At 41.6% G+C, this 18,061-nt stretch overlaps 1 protein-coding gene across 1 annotated transcript in view; it reads right to left on the reverse strand.

Moving 5' to 3' along the window:
• The window catches only part of LOC109918225 (thrombospondin type-1 domain-containing protein 4-like), a 396,211-nt gene that overhangs the window by 136,444 nt on the left and 241,706 nt on the right, over positions 1 to 18,061 (reverse strand). The gene's annotated exons all lie outside the window — the stretch shown is intronic.

Below are 18,061 nucleotides of genomic sequence, written 5' to 3' on the forward strand. Positions count from 1 at the left end.
GTGAAGCTTCCCCTGCCCTCACTGGATTCTGGCACTAAGGACACATGTATGTCTCTTACTATCGAGGAAGCAATGGCCCAGCAGTATTATTGCTGGACTGTTAAGCCAGGGACCCATGTTCAAATCCTGCTATAGCAACTGATGGAATTTGATTTCAATACTGGAATTAATAGTCTAATGATGACCATAAGACCATTGCTGATTGTTGGGAAAAACCCATCTGGTTTCCTTAGGAAAGGAAACTGCCATTGTTACCTGTTTTGGCCTACATGTGACTCCAGACGCACAACAATGTGGTTGACTCTTACCTGCCCTCTGGGCAATAAATGCTGGCCTAGCCAGTGACACCCTCATCCCATGAGCGAATAAAAAAAAAGTGATGTGACATTCCCCACCATTTCTGTCCCGCTTCTCTGGCTGAGACAGAGGAGTTGTTTTGTGCTTAAAAACTAGGCTCCATCCAAAGAAACAAGTGCTTGCCTTCAAAGAGCTTCCCCATTAATGCTCAATGCAATATAAGAGCTGGTCATCACTTTTCCAACAAAGTTATATTTTTAAACAAAATGGTATCCTTTACATGGGCTCCAAGGGGAAAGACTTGTCAATCACTGTAATCTCATGCTGTGCTTAAAATCCCCATGGTACTTTTTTTTTCAAACAGATGATCAGCACATGTTCTCCAGGGACTGTCAAAATATTACTGTCCAGCTTCAATCCCAAAAATAATATGAAATGAAATATGAACCTCAGGTTTTTTAGTGGTATTACTGTGTCACAAGTATGAAATTAATAGAATACTGCAGCTTTAAAAAGAAACTTGAAGTCAGGCAGATAATGCAGCATCAATCTCAACATTATATTCTTATAGCTCGAAATACCCTCAATTGTATAATTTATACATCAAAAGGAGAAAAAGAGGGAGATACTGGATGAGAAAAATAGCTGACAGCCATTCGTTAGTTTAATTTCAAATAATGTGTAATATAGAAGACATTACTGGGCATAAGAAAACTATGAGATAATTAAACATTATAAGTGGAGCCATTGGTGGATGTGTCTTCACACATCTTGTCCGAGTAAGTGCCTTGTCATTGAACAGTATTGTAAGGAGGATGTACATACGTATATGACATCTTTGATGGAGATTTATATTTCTGTTTAAAATGGCTTTTATCGGCTGTGCAGTGTACATTCTTGGAATTGCTGCCTGGCATTTCAAAGGAAGAACTGTACTTATGTACAAACTATTGTAATTTGCTGCTTGTGCCAGTATTGCTAACATCTGGACAGACTGGTAATTAGGGGTTTCTTTCAGCTACATTTATTATTCACCACATGCTCAATGTTAAACTAGCCTCATGTTTATAATTTTTGTTTAGAACTAGATCCGTAGACCATAGCTGCATTCTGACAGAGGTCTTTGATGAAATCGCACAGTTTTCCCACGTAAAAAATACTTCATTTATTCCTCAGATTATTAGCTGTTTTGGTCACTGTCAGAATATGATTTGCTCTATAAATCATGTGGCATATGCTCATAATTTATGATAGTCTCTAACGGCAGCAAGGGACATGCAGTAACTGTGGAATACCATTTTATTCTTGTCAACAGGTAGAACTGTTCAACACACGTAATGCAACCACCAATGAATTCTGAAAAATTTCTTTGCAAGTGATGAAAAGGCCACTTGCTTGAGAAACCTCAGGTTCCTCTGGGAAGCCTGCTTAGTGCAAAACTCCCAGTTATATTCAGTTAGAAGTTCAGACCATTTATCACCAGGATTTAACAGGTTATAAGTAAGATTTTTCTCGTGTTTCTATTTTGTCTAATCACAATCTCAGCAAATGCCAAGCACATTCATATCCATTGCATCGCTTAAAATGCCAAGACCGCACCCAAATTATGCACAGAAAGCTCCCTAAGACAGCACACAGCAGTGACAGTTGAAGGCATAATGTTGGCCTGTCCTTTCCATATCACGTCATGGGATTTTCTTTACCCTGACCTGGCCAATGGGCCCTCAGTTTAATGTCTCATCTAGAATACAAGGGTCTGGATTTTGCTGTGGGAGCTACAGTGAAACTATAAGCATTTATTGTCAATTCCAGTGAATCCAACAACAACATCTGGGCTTCAAATATACAGAATAATGCAGACATCTAGAAATTGCTGCCACTGAGTCTAAGTTTGTCTAAAGAATGCTCTGTAGAGGTTCCCAAAAGTGCAACCTCTCTTGCAATCATGATCTGGTGAGCACATCCACAGTAGCACTGTGTGAGCTCTGATGAAGAACCATCTAGACTCGAAATGTTGACTTGCTCTCTCTCCAAGGATGCTGCCTGACCTACTGTGATTTCCAGCACTTTTTGTCTTCTCCACAGTAGGACTGTTGGTCTTGAGGTAAATTCCTTCAAAACTAAAAAGCTACACCTTGTAAAATACGCTGAAACTGGAGTTTATACTAGCTTCATAATTGTTGCTAAACACCTTCGCTGGCTTTGAAAAGCTTATTTTGTATTTTTGTAGCGCCACATTTCACTATAATCTTCGGGCCTTGACTCTTTGTCAACTACTTGCTGTGCTCACTGGTAGATTGCGCGTGCACACAAATGACAGCCAGTTCTATCTCACTACTCTCAGTTCTACCACTACTGATAAATTATCAGACTGCCAGCTAACATACTGTACTGCATGGCAAGGTCTTTGCTCCAGTTGCATAGTGGTTTCTTTAGTCTCCTTTTGAAACACCATTTCCAGGCTGTTAAGGATATTCAAGGCTGGGATAGGCAAATTTTTAATCAGTAAGAGAGTCAAGGATTACGGGGAAAAGGCAGGAATGTGGAATTGAGGGTTATCAGATCAGCCGTGATCTCATTGAATGGCGTTCATTTGGATGGCGTTCATTTGGAATTTGGCAACACAGTTGTGGGTGCACAGGGAGTGCAGTAGGGGGCTGAGGACACATTGTTTGGGGGCTCCAGTGTTGAGTGTTATTATGGAGGAGGTGCAGTTACCTATCCTCACTGATTGTGGCCTGTGGGTCAGAAAGCTGAGGATCCAGTTGCAGAGGGTGGAGCCGAGACCAAAGTCACACAGTTTTGAGATCAGTCTGGAGGGGATAATGGTGTCAAAGGCGAAGCTGGAGTTAATGAGCAGAAGTCTGACATAGGTGACTTTGTTGTCCAGATGTTCCAGGGATGAGTGCAGAGCTAGGGATATCTGCTGTGGCCCTGTTATGTCAGTAGGAAAACTGCAGGAGATTGAGGCCGGCTGGGAGACTGGAGTTGATGTCGGCCATGACCAGCCTCTTGAAGCACTTCATGTTTACTGAGGTCAGAGCCACTGGGCGGTAGTCATTAAGGCATGTTGCATATGCTTTCTCAGGCACGGGGATGATGGATGTCTTCTTGAAGCAAGTGGGGACTTTGGCCTGTAGGAGGGCAAAGTTGAAGATGTTGGTGAATTCCTACACCAGTTGGTCTGTACAGGATCTGAGTGCTCGGTCGGGGGCACCGTCTGGACCCGTTGCCTTCCTTGGGTTTACGCCCAGGAAGACCGATCTGACATCTGTAGCAGTGACGGAGGGAACAGCTATGTCCGGGGGCTTTCGTGGCATGTGTCACCGCGCCGCTGGCATTCTGCTCAAACCGAGCACAGAAAGCATGCAGCGCGTCAGGGAGGGATGTGTCTTTGTCCGTTTTCTTGCTCTGCTTCATCTTGTATCCCGTAATGTTGGTTAGGCCTTGCCAAAGGCGCCGTTAGTCTGTTTTGTACTGCTTAAAGGCAACAAGGAAACTTACAGCTTGTTTGCAGTCGGCAAGGTGTTATACAGTTCGCTTGTTGCCGCTACATTAAAATTCAAGCTGCAGCGTGTCCTAGTACTGAGGAACTGGCTTCGGGTGGGGGAGTTGGTAAAAATTAGATTCAAGTTCAAACAGGTGCTCTTAAAGATATTACAGTTTAGTTCGCTGAGTATCATCGTTTTGTAGCAAGCTCTGTACATCTTTCTTACAGTGTAGATGTGGTATTTATCCGATAGCTATATTTTACTTTATATCTGGCATAATGCCTTCACTAGTGAAGATGGTACCAAGAATTGACAGCTCAATGGCTCAAAATACAGAATTGCCTTTTATCATGTTTTGGCTTGTCTCCTCCAGTGAATTCAAGTACTTTCTGAAGTATGCTGTCATGCTTCTCTTTGGATAAGCCCAACATTATAATGCCATGCATTGGAGTCAACATTTCCAGCTTGTTCATATACAGTTTCAATGCTTTTGTAATATATTTCATGAGCTGATGCAATGTAAATGGAAAACTGGAAAAAAACAATACCTCCCTAAAGGGATATTGAACTTGCATAACTTGGAACTTGGCTTATCCTGTATCAGTTGCTAAAAACATTGGATACACCTCACTTGTTAAAATATTATACCCTGGCAACATGACAATTTTTTTCACGATTTGGAGGCTTGTAGTCCCATTTCCATTTATGGAATGCAAGCAAATTCACTCTTTACTTCAACAATTATAAATCTTGCATTCCATTGATTCATCACTTCTCTTTCTGGCCCCTAAGTCCTTCATATTATGAAGCTCCATTTAGTTTTTGATTCAATTTGCAACAGGTATTTTGTAAGTGGACGGATTATTGGGAACATATCAGTCGGTGCTTATTTGCTTTCTTGGCAAACAGTTCAATCTTTGAAACAAGTTCCAAAACTCCTGCGTGACAAGTCTGTAACTTGCTTACTTGAGTATCCTGTCACAGCTCATGTTCTTCAAACATATTCATCCCTATAAGTTGCCTAAGCATCCTCAAACACCTTGACACATGACTTAGAGTCATAGAGAATGTACAGCGCGGAAACAGACCCCCTCCATTCAACTCATCCTTGCCAACCAGATATCCTAAGCAAATCTAGTCCCATTTGCCAGCATTTGGCCCATATCCCTCTAAATCCCTCCTATTCATATATCCATCCAGATGCCTTTGAAATGCTGCAATCGTACCAGCCTCCATCACTTCCTCTGGCAGCTCATTCCATACAAGCACCACCCTCTGTCCGAAAAGGTTGCCCCTTAGATCCCATTTAAATCTTGCCCCTCTCACCTTAAACCTATGCCCTCTAGTTTTGGACTTACCCACCCCAGGGAAAAGACCTTGTCTATTCACCCTATCCATGTCCCTCAGGACGCTCCAGGGAAAATAGCCCCAGTCTATACAGCCTCTCCCTACAGCTCAAACTGTCAACCCTGGCAACATCCTTGTAATTCTTTTCTGAACCCTTTCAAATTTCACAACATCCTTCCTATAGTAGGGAGACCAGAATTGCATACAGTATTCCACTAGTGGCCTAACCAATGTCCTGTACAGCCACAAAATGACCTCCCAACTCCTATACTCAATGTACTGACCAATAAAGGCAAGCATACCAAACATCTTCTTCACTATCTTATTTACCTGTGATTCCACTTTCAAGGAACTATGAACCTGCACTGCAAGGTCTCTTTGTTCAATAACACTCTCCAGGATTTTACCATTAAGTGTATAAGTCCTGCCCTGATTTGCCTTTCCAAACTACAGCACCTCACGTTTATCTCAAGTAAACTCCATCTGCCATTCTTTGGCCCATTTGCCCATCTGATCAAGATCCCGTTGTGCTCTGAGGTAACCTTCTTTGCTGTCCACTACACCTCCAATTTTGGTGTCATCTGCAAACTTACTAAACATACCTTCTATGTTCACATCCAAATCATTTATGTAAATGACAAAAAGCATTTGACCCAGCATCAATTCTTGTGGCACACTGCTGGTCACAGGCCTCCAGTCTGAAAAGCAACCCTCCACCACCCCTGTCTGTCATTTTTCCTTCGAGCCAGTTCTGTATCCAAATGGCTAGTTCTCCCTCTATTTCCTGTGATCTAACCTTGCTAACCAATCTACGAGGAACTTTGTTGAATGTCTTACTGAAGTCCATACAGATCACATCCACCATTCTGCCCTCACCAACCCTCTTTGCTACTTCTTCAAAAAAACTCAATCAAGTTAGTAAGACATGATTTCCCATGCACAAAGCCATGTTGACAATCCCTAATAAGTCCTTGCCTTTCCAAATACATGTAAATCTTGTCTCTCAGGATTCCCTCCAACATCTTGCCCACTACCAATGTCAGGCTCACTGGTCCATAGTTCCCTGGCTTTTCTTGCCCACCTTTCTTAAATAGTGGCACCACGTTAGCCAACCTCCAGTTTTCCAGCATCTCACCTGTGGCTATCGATGATACAAATATCTCAGCAAGGGGCCCAGCAATCACTTCCCTAGCTTCCCACAGAGTTCTGGGGTATAGCTGATCAGGTCCCAGGGATTTATCTACCTTTATGCGTTTTAAGATATCCAGCGCCGCCTCCTCTGTAATATGGATATTTTTCAAACGTCGCTATTTATTTCCTCATGTTCTCTATCTTCCATATCCTTCTCCATTGTAAACACTGATGTAAAATACTCATTTAGTATCTGCCCCATCTCCTGTGGTCTTACTGATCTTTAAGGGGCCCTATTCTCTGCCTAGTTACCCTTTTGTCCTTAATATATTTGTAGAATCCCTCCTTTACCCTATTTGCCAAAGCTATCTCATGTCCCCTTTTCCCCTCCTGATTTCCGCTTATGTTTGCTCCTGCTGACTTCATACTTTTCTAGGGAATCACTCGATTTCTGCTGTCTGTACCTGACATATGCTTCCTTCTTATTTTTGACCAAAACCTCAATATCTCTAATCATCCAGCATTCTCTACACCTACCAGCCTTGTCCTTCACTGTAATAGGAACATACTGTCTCTGGACTCTCGTTATCTCATTTTTGAAGGTTTCCCATTTTCTAGTCGTCCCTTTACCTGCAAACATCCGCCCTCAATCAACTTGTGAGAGTTCTTGCCTAATACTGTCAGGATAGGCTTTTCTATAATTTAGAAATTTAACTTTGCGATCTGGTCTATCCTTTTCCATCACTATTTGAAAACTAATAGAATTATGGTCACTGGCCCCAAAGTGCTACCCCACTGTCACCTCAGTCACCTGCCCTGCCTTAGTTCCCAACAGTTGGTCAAGTTTTGCACCTTCTCCAGTAGGTACCTCCATATACTGAATCAGAAAATTTACTTGTACACACTTAACAAATTCCTCTCAATCCAAGCCCTTAACACGGTGGCAGTCCCAGTCTATGTTTAATATAGTTTAATATATTGTTATGCCTACGGCAGCCCTGCTTCACTTAACCTCATCAAATGAAACAAACATTGAAACTGTCATGAATCTTCCTCAGATGGTAATCACTTGTTAGATAGAATGGATAACACAGAAGGAAGTGGTTCATTGCTCCAAGCGTGTATTTATGCTTTTTATCAGTCTCTTACCTTTTCACCGTTTCTAATCCTATTATCATAAACTTCTATTCTTTTCATCCTCATACATTTGTCAAGTTTTTCCTTAAAACCTGCTACTGTGCACCTGTACTCAGTTTGAATTCGATGGCTCTCACTCACCACCAACGATAACATCCAGTTTCTCAATTGTTGGAACTGTTGCTATCACATTCACCAAAAAATCTTCAAGTCACTTTATTTTCCAAAGCAAGGAATGGGTTTACTTATTTTATAATTTACAACATCTTGAATTCTAGTTATTTTCATACAGGTTTCCCTAAAGGCTTTAAGCAGCATTGGGTTTATGATGTTTTCTACACCATTGACAGCATTTTCCATTTATCTGCTTTAGTTTTGACTGATTACATTTCATAAATCCATTTGATCGCTTGTCAACTTCTTTGTTGAAGATTGCTTGGCTTTTTTTTAAAGCATTTTTCCATTGCTCATGTTGGCCTGCTGTTTTATGTTTTCAGCTCCAAACATTCTCTCTCAGAGAATGATCTGATATTCCAAAGATTATTCTGTCCGTCATTGTTGCGTCTATCGATTCATCAAAGTCACATGTTTTACTGCAAAACTTGAATTAGGCTTCACACTGATCCAAACCTCTCACATTTTTCTAAATACATATCAATTCTGTGCTTTCCTTTGCTGGAATTTTCACAACAATGTAGAGCCTCTCCACCAGGATGAAAATAGCTCCGAAGTTCCAAATCCAACAGCCTATCCCTAACATGGTAACTACTGTCTGTGCAGGGGAAGTGATGTGGGCAAGTTCCATTTGTGGTTTACAGAGTCAGATGCTCATATACAACAGCACAGACCTCCAGTCATGCGTGATTTTTGTCGACCAGGAAACACAATGTGTGGTAGGAACAGACCTAACCTTTGCAGAATTGCTTGAATAGCTAAATTGTCATTTTGGATATGGTCCTGAGGCACCTTTGGATGGTTGAGGTGCTCTTTTACAGAGTTAATCTGTCCTTTCTAGAATATTAAAAATAAATATGAATTGGCATAAAAAAGTGCTTATACTCAAGAGAGCTGTCACAAAGCTGTTAAAAGGAATCATCAACAGAGCTGTCAGCATTCAAAAACTCCTACTATTTAAATATTTGAAAGAATAAACTGTCTGGAATGTTAAAAAAAGCTTGCTATTTCAATCTGTCTGTTCATATAAGCTTGGATGTTTGCATTACAGGATTAAAGTTGAATGACCAACTTCACAGTCCTATATTAACACAGTGGGGTGCCTGCCACATCACTGTTTGATTGACAATACCAAGTGATTATGAACTATTTGTAGTGGAATTATTAATTCTAATGCTTGAATCATGAGTGAATAAAGAGGGTTAAATGTAATAAATGATCTTTTATCAATTATTTTTGAATAGTGAATTCATCAATAGATAGAACTTCAATTCAGCTCCTGTCTGTGCTGCTTCTGAAATCTGTGCAGGATGGATATTGGGTGATTTGGCACGTCCTTCATCCCTCCAAGATATCTGTTATCCTTTTTATTCTGGCCTCTTGTGCATCCCCAGTTTTAATGGCTTTACTGTTAGTGATTGTGCAGTCAGATGTCTTTGCCCCAGGTTTCTAAATTTGTTCTGTGTACTGGTCCATCTCACTTTTCCTCTTGAAGATACTCCTTGAAATCTGTTTTTGATGAAGCTTTTTATTTGATGTCTCCCTACGTGACTCAGTGTTGTGTTTGTTTTATAAAGTTTCTGTAAAGAGCCTTGGAATGTTTTATTGCAATAAAGCTGCTTTATAAATACGTTTACGATTAAGGAAAGTATTAGCTCAACAGAGATTACTTAACTTCAAGAAACCAGGATGTGGAAGGCAAGAATACACTTGTTGGAATGGTATATATATGTGCCTAGCAGTAAGCATGTGGGAGGATGGAGTATGAAGGAAGTAATAATGAGAACTTATCAAAGATGGATGTTGTAATTGTACCAGCCTCCACCACTTCCTCTGGCAGCTCATTCCATACACACACCACCCTCTGAACTCTGATGTCCAGATATACTTCAAACTAAACAGCTGAGACAGTCAGCTGTGCAAGTTCACTGCTGGGTCAGACAGCTGTGCAGGTTTACTTCTCCATTTGTTTCACTCTTTCACTTCCCACTTGGACATTGCCTTTTGTCTCTCTTCCTTCTTTTTAAAGTGCCATCGTTTTGATTCTTTCCCCCCCAAAGTTCCAAAATAATGCAACGGCTTATAAAACAGTAATTACTGTTCCGAGAATCCGAGGAAATCAGCTCCAACACTGAAAATACCTTAAAAAAGAGCAGATCTTACTGCTACAATTTCTCCCATCCTCCATCTTAGATTACCCAGAATCCAATTTAACAAAGAAAGCCTCAATGAAGAGATTATGAAATATTTTCAATATAGTTTCTTTGAACTGCATATTCTGGAGCCAACCAGACAGCAGGCTATATTAGACCTGGTATTTTACAATGAGATAGGATTATTAATTACCTTCTTCTGAAGGAGCAACTATCACAATATGACTGAATTTCACAGTCACTTTGAGGGAGACAAGAATGGGTCCAAGACTAGTGGTTAAATAAGGGTATTTATGAGCACATGAAAGTAGAGCTTGATAAAAATGAACTGGCAAAATAGGTTAAGGGATAAGTTGGTCAATATACATTGGTAGACATTTAAAAGGATATTTCAATGTACAAAGATTTTACCATTTCCAACCAAAACATAATTCCAGGTTTAAAATTTGGGGTTAACTGAAACTGTTAAAGGTATTATCAAAGGCAAAGAAAAAAATATCAAAATGCAAAGAAGGTTGACAGGTCAAAAGATTGGACGAAATATAATGAACAGCAAAGAATGATTAAAATAATGAGGAAAAAAATGTAGAATGAGAGAAAGCTAGCTAGAACTTTAAAAACAGATAGCATGAGTTTCTGTAGGCACTTTAACAATGAAAACCACAAACAAAGTGAGCACTGATACTGTAGAAATTAAGTCGGGGAATCGAGAATGGAAAATAAGGAGATGGCAGATGAATTAAACAGCTATAATGAATGGAATTTTCCATTTTGAACTTAAAGCTCTAAGCATAGTAAATGGTGCCATATTCTTTATTGCCTAATGTGAGTTATCCCAAGCAATTACAAGCTTTTCTGTTTATTATCTATGCAAACAAGATGCTGCACAACTTTCTCAGTGAATCACGTTGTGAGTGAGTCAGAGATTCACGTCACTGGTGGGACTTCTGGGGTTGTGGGTGCCACATTTAAAAGCCAGGTGGACTTCACTAATCCCTGAAGGGGATCTTCCCCTTCAGCCTTTGGTGGTCACTCCCAAATTCGCAGCCACCAACAGTTTCCCAGTTTCAGCAGTTGGATGGGGTGACTGACAGAAGACTTGTCCTCCGTGTAGATGACCACATCAGGAAGTCATCCCATCAGACCCATTCAGCGTGGGCACAGCTCACAGCATGGGTCAGTGCCAATGCTCCCCACAAGAGCCACTGCCTGGTGATGGAGGTTACAATCTAGTGCCGTCTGTGCTAGCACCACCCTCTGAGGAGGAATACTGAGAACCTTCACAGTATGAACAAGCAAGATGCTCAGCTGCAGCTCCACCAGTGCAGGGACAGTCCCCCTCGGTGCATACAATAACTAGAATAATCTGGTGAACACATCATTGGAATGTGTCAGCTGCCATTGGATGAAAAAACACCTGAGGTCTCAGATTCTCAAGGGTACTGACAGAAACCGGGCCCTTCCTCCGCCCTATGGAGAAGATGTGCCTCTGTGCTTGACTAGAAGGTACATGGCCAACCTGCAGAGAATGGCAAAGGAATCTGAACTCCGCCCCTTTTGCTACTTACTTCTCCCTCTTTGGCTGCTGTTTTGGTAATATTGATACCTTACTGTGCAGTTGATTTTTGGATCTATTGGTTTGACATTGAGTAGTGACTTTCAGGCCCTGCCTGTGACCTGTGAATCACTTCCCATTCTTCTTATTTCCTATTGTGTATTACTCCCTGCGCCCTCGATACTCCTTTCACCCTCATTCCCAATTCCGGTGAGCCCTTTTACGTGGCCATTTACGTGCCTGCCTTACTCCTGGACTCCCTGAATATCAACATGACAATGCTTCCTCACATCAAGGTTCCCCACCCTCTTCACATTTACCCTTTGCCATTTTCTCCAGACCCCAGCTGCCTGTCATTCCTTCCCTGCTAAAGTGAAAACTGTGAGCGGGGAGCTGCTGCCTGCAAGTGTGCTAGCTGAGAATCTCAGGCTGGTGCATTGCCACTGCCCAGCTGGGTGAAAGGATGGTCCAAGCTGGCATCATGCCCCATCACCATGGAGATGCTTCTGCCTTTGTAGTGGCTCCATCTAAAGTGAAGAGAAGAAACATCTGCTGTGTACTCAGCCAGACTGGGGATACGGGACCCAACTCGATGGATACTCTGTTGGTTTACCAGTCAAGTTTTTAAAGCATTGAGTACCTTGAGTTAATGGGAAGGTGCAGTTAATTCCAGTGAGTAGGATAATTAAGAAGATGAAAGTCACGTACGTAGGCTTCTTGCCACCTGAAGAAGAACATTGATCCAATCATTTAAGAGGGAGGAATTAACTGTTTAACTCAATGGCCAGAATCTGATTATTGCGTGCTCTCCATATTAATTCATCATGCTTGCCATTCTTCTCAAAACCCCAGGTAAGGGAAAATGTCACCTTTTGCATCAGTCTTCACTGTAGAGAATACAAGTAACGTCCTAGAAATAGCTGTAAATCAAAAGATAGAAGGGAGGGAGGAACTCAAGTAAATTACAATCACCAGCAATGTCAGCAAATTGAGTCCCGACTGATGTCATCCCAGGGTTGAAGGAACAGGCTGGGATATAGTTGTTGAAGAAAGGTCACTGGGACTTGAAACTTTAACTCTGCTTTCTCTCCATAGAAGCTGATGGACCTGCTGGTTTCACCAACAGTTTCTGATTTTTGTTTCTGATCTTCAGCGTCCACAGTTCTTTGCTTAATGATCGATGCATTGCTTCTAATTTTCTCACACTCGGAAGATTTGGGGACGATTCATTTGGATTGGAAAATAGCAAATGGAACTGCTTTATTTAAAAAGGGAGAGAAACAGAAAATCAGAAACTAACAGGCCACTTTGCTTAACATCTGTCACAGTGAAGATGTTAGAGACTATTATTAAAGACATTACAGCAGGGCGCTTGGATAAAATCAAAAGGTAATGGGCAGAGGTAGAGTTCAATACAACCTTTTTGCTGCCAACCTTCTAATCCTTCTAAACCATCCTTCCAATTCTCTTTCAGTCATCTAATTTATCTCTAACATGAATTAATGTTCCTGAAGGCAAACCACATTCAGTTAAAAGCTATGTAACATTCTTTCAAAAGGACGGCCTTTTGGTGATCTAACATAGCCTATCACGCATGCATTAAGTCTTCTTCTTAGGCAGAAATCCATAGCCTGGGAAAGTACGGCAGCAGTCCCACCTGAAAAGAAAGGCTAGTGGAAATATAGTGCTTTTCATGACCGCCAGATGTCTTAACAGCCCACGAAGTACTTCTGAAGCAATGTCACTGTTGTAATTGCCAAGTGCTGGAGAATGGGATCAGAATAGCGAGGTGGTTGTTCTTGACCGGCACAGGCTCAATGGGCCAAACGGCCCTTTTCTGTGCTGTAGACCTCAACGATTCTAATATAGGAAACAAAGCAGTTGGCCTGCACAGAATAATTGTCACAAATAACAATGTGATAATGACTAAATAATCTGTTATTTGTTGTACTGATTGAGAGATAAGTATAAGTCAAGACACTGGGGATTTTCTGCTGCACTTCTTCAAGCTAGCATTGATGTGAAGCAAGTAGATGGGCCCTCTGTTTAATATCTCATTTGAAAGCTGGCACCTCCAATAGCGCAGTACCCCCTCAGTACCCCACTTGAGTATCAACCTCAACATTGGCACACAAGACCTGGAGCAGAACTTGAACCCAGAGCTTTGTAACCCAGAGGAAGGTTTTTCCACCAACTGAGCCAAAGCATCTGCAAAGCAACCTCATGTTAACTACTTAACCCTTTGTCAATAATAAAAGTATTTTGGTCTCCTGCAGGTAAAGCATTATGTTTACCCAGGAGACTTAACCATTTCAATAAGTCAGAGTGGTACATGGAAGCCAAGGAGGCAAAGCATCTCATCTGTTGAATTTAACTCCAAACCTGCCATTATTTAAACCTCAAGTACATTTGCATACACTTTCCACTAATCTCCAGTCCAGCCTCAAATATTATGCCACATGGCAATCACAAATGAAAGGTTGGTATCACCTCTTATGAAACCAACTCAAACTGCTGGCCGAGCTGTCTGATATACAAAAGCTCTGTTCTTGATTATACAGGAATGTTGCTTGGCCAAAATACATATCACACACACAACCACATCAAATTAAGTTTGTGATACTGGATACTGATAGGAATGAACAATTTCTGCAAAGATTACAATCTGAAAAAACAAAATCGATATTCGTACAACAAGCAGAGACCTTTTAACACGGATTGCATCCCATTACCACTGGTCAGTCATGGCCAACTCTTGAAAATAGAAGCCTTTCTGTTTGTCAATAGTCTGACTGAGTTCTGAGAGAGGAGAAAAACCGCATTCATTTCCCACTGAAACCGCTCTCCAAATATTGTATTAATAAGAAATATCAATCCGCCAATTCGTGATAATTTTAGCCTTGTAGCATATGGGAATGATTTTTAATATATGTTGAAAAACGTCTGATACAAAAATATTTATATTGCTATCCCTAAGTTTCAGAGTACATGAGCTCAAAGCCTCTCAATATACTTTTAATTATTGCAGATTTAATAGATCATTTAATTTGTTCTATGCCAAAACTTATAAGGCAGGCTTTTCTCCATTTGCCAACATTTATGGCTCAAACAAGTTCTGTTGAAGTGCTTTACAGGACTCACAAATTAATATTAATTAAATTAAACATCCAGATTTTATCATCATCCTGCAGGAATCAACTCACAATCTTTTAGCTTTGAAACACTGCTCTTGAGTCCATTCTGAGGAAGGGTCAGCGGACCAGAAATGTTAACTCTGATTTTTCTTCACAGATGCTGCCAGACCTGCTGAGCTTTTCCAGCAACTTCTGTTTTTGTAGAAGTGTTCTTATGGGGTTACAGCTGAAGGGCATTGTGAGGACGATTTTGTAACCTTTAAAAAAAATTGAGGTGGGGGACCATTTCAGGTCCCAACCAGTAACTGCTGTCAGCACATCAGCCTGGAAGGTCATTCCAGTTGCAGGCAATTGAGAGCCTGCGTCTGGGTACCTTGTCTAGTTAAGGACATTGAGTGGGTTTCTAAGACCACCAGAAGTGGAAGTTGGCATTGCAGGATGGGAAGTCCCTCCAGAGGGTGGCATGTGATTGTGTGCAATGATGGCTGCGGAGACTGAATAATTTCCCACAGCGGGGAGCTTGTTGGCCGTGAGGTGAAGCATTGCAGCAAGGCAGATTGAGAACAGTGTTGAGGCGATGACGAAGCCCCGCTTGACACCGGCCGAATGGGGAATGGGTCGGTGGTGGAGCCATTTGTCATTACCATGACTTCCATATCGTTGTGGAGCAGGGCGAAAGATGGTGACAAACTTCATGGTGCACCCAAAGCAGAGAAAGACGCTCCATAATGCTTCCTGGTTGATGGTTTCAAAGGCCTTTGTAGGGCCGAAGAAGGCCACATACAGGGGTAGGTTCTTTTCTCTGCATTTCTCCTGCAGCTGTCACGCGGTGAAAATCATGCCCGTTGTGCCAAAAGCCACACTGCAACTCTGGGAGGAGTTCATCAGCCACAGGGAGGAGATGGTCGAGGAGGACCTTGGCGATGCCTTTTCCAAGGATCAACAGCAGGGAGGTTCCACTATAATAACCACAGTCGAACTTGCTCCTTTTCTTTTTTGAAAATACTCATGACCATGGCGTCTCAGAGCTCTACTGCAGTGTCATCAGGCTGTAGTGTGCAGATGATGCTTGTGTATGTACCATCTCCGAGGACTTACTCCAGACTATCATCAGCACCTTTTACAGAGGCATATGAGAGCACGGGTCTTACCCTGTACAGCCCCCTATTGATTCACCCTGAGAGTGGAAGAGAAGCATCCTTGTCTATGAGGGACCTCCATTGTTGATGGTGATGCAGCAATGGCTATGGTTCCAGGGCAACAGGGATAAAGTGAATCGAGAGGGGGCCTCCCTGTCTCCCAGCAGGTCCACCAACAGCAAGTTTCCTCCAGGTTTGGGCTGGACTGTAGTTTCAGGTGGTCTGCCTGCTATTGCCAGATCCTGCTGAATGATCCAATCTGCGCACAATTAGACAGTTCAACATACAAAGTGGCTGTTCACTGCCGCTGTCTCAGGTAGCTATTGCCTCTGCTACCCCACCTCCAGGAACACAATTAGCCAACTCACCCAAGGGATCTTCCCATCTTTCAAATTTTATTTTTGGTCCCAACTTCAAGACTCACCCAACTCACAGCCTGGGACTGGGAAGATTCCAAGAGTAGAGTTAGAGAGGTTTTAACTCTTCCTTTGGATTGCATTATACTGCTTGATATTGAGAATGTGTGAGTCTGAAATGGACAGTTTTCTGTTCCCCAGTGTAGTGTTCAATTGTTCTGAGTTTGATCACAACAGTCTTGTCACTGATTTATGCTCAAGTTGCTTGATTGGTTAAGCCTGGGCAAGGGCGCAGAGAAAAGTAAAGAAAGCTGGAGAAAGAGCTGGCAGTCAGTGCTCTTCCAAAAATAAATAAAGTAGAATAAAACCTGTTACACACGTAAAAACTGTGAGCAATGGTACACAGATCTGAGATAATAAATACTACTAATATAAATATAAAATAAAATTCAGTAGTAACAACTCACATCTATAAATTTCAAAAATATTCGGTGAGGATTGTATTGTCAGGAGGATTCATGTTCTTCCTACTGTTTGTTTGATTTAGTGTATCCAGTCACAATAATGAGCATCTATTACCACACACTAATACTTATAACAGACACAATCCTCTTCCTTTCCATTGACACAAATGACAACATTTTCAGCAGGATCAATGTGCCCACTTGAACCTTTGTGAGCGTGATACAAATTATAATTGAGGCGCTTCACACAGCAGAGGTGAACTGAGTTGTGGAAGTGATACTGACCAGAAAGGAAACAGTATCTGGAAGCGTACATTCCACTTGTTTGCAAGACAGTGAGCCTGGGAGGAACCTGCCAATTGAGTTAATGCCATGACCTTCAGAAGATGGAAGGATGTCAATAAAACCCCAAGGAGAAGTTAGCTTTTAATCAACAGACAATCAAGAGTACATGTTGTGGGAAAAAAAAATGTGCTTTAACAGGAAGTGTCAGGAGGAGTGTAACAGAGCTGAAATGGTGGGTCTGGCAGTCACTACAGTAAACATCTTCCATCCTGCATTCTTACTTTCCCATGTGTTATGCCAAAAAAGAAGTCTAGTCTCAAAGAAAAGATGGGATCCTTAATTGATATTGTGTGTTTTGTAGTACAATGCACATGCACAAGCAATGCTTTAGATTTTCATGTAGTATGTAGGGAATAAGTTTTGTTGCCTTTGGATCATCTGGTATACCGTCTCACAACCAATACAGTAACAGACAATAGCACAGAGACAGAGATACATGTACATCTGCGGAACTACTAGTACACATTACTTAGCAGTCCTGGCAAACTGCTAAATGAGATTCAGAGAGGTTATTACGGGCTTGCGGATTTCCTTGGGATAAATATGAAGCTTTACATAAACATCATCTAAGAACATAAAAATAGGAGCAGGCACAGACCACACAAGGTCACCAGGCCTTTCTGACCATTCATTCTTGATTTTGAGCTTCATTTCCACTTTCCCACCCAGTTTCCAAATCCCTCGTGTCCCTGGGGCACCAAAATTTTGTCTTCTTTCTCAGTCTTAAACGTATTCAACGATGGAGGATCTACATTCCTCTGGAATAAAGAATACCAATGATTCATAACCCTTTGAGAGAAGTAATTCTGACTTGTCCCATTCCTGAATGGATCTTTGATAATTATGGACTCCCATGTGAAGCCACCCATGTCAAATCACCCAATGTGACACGCCTTACTCTTTGGAGCCTCCCCAAAAGAGATTGTGAATGAGTTGACAACATTTCCTGGCTACAGTAACTCTTAAAAGCAACCAATGCCATCAATTGCATCTGTATTGAGGACTAGGTTGGGTGCATCCATTTCTAGAGAACTTAGGCAGTCACCTGAGCAGGGAGAATTGGGATACATCACAAAGACTGAACAGATGTATGGACTGATAGGGATCACTGGATAGGAAGCTGCTGGTGCAGATTTTGTGTTATGTGTTTGAGCCTGCCAAAGATACAGGATTTGTTGTGTCAGTTGTTCACTTTTTAGTAATGGGAGGCCACACACATGGTCCCATGCCCATTTGTACAATATCCTAACTCAGGGAGGAAATCATAGTTTCCATTGGACGAGAGATTCTTCTGCATGAACTGAGTTAACAGTAGAAGAGGTGTAGTTTTATCTACAT

The sequence above is a fragment of the Rhincodon typus genome, chromosome 1 (genome assembly GCF_021869965.1).
Source record: "Rhincodon typus isolate 14 chromosome 1, sRhiTyp1.1, whole genome shotgun sequence".
In the NCBI taxonomy this organism is placed as follows: Eukaryota; Metazoa; Chordata; class Chondrichthyes; order Orectolobiformes; family Rhincodontidae; genus Rhincodon; species Rhincodon typus.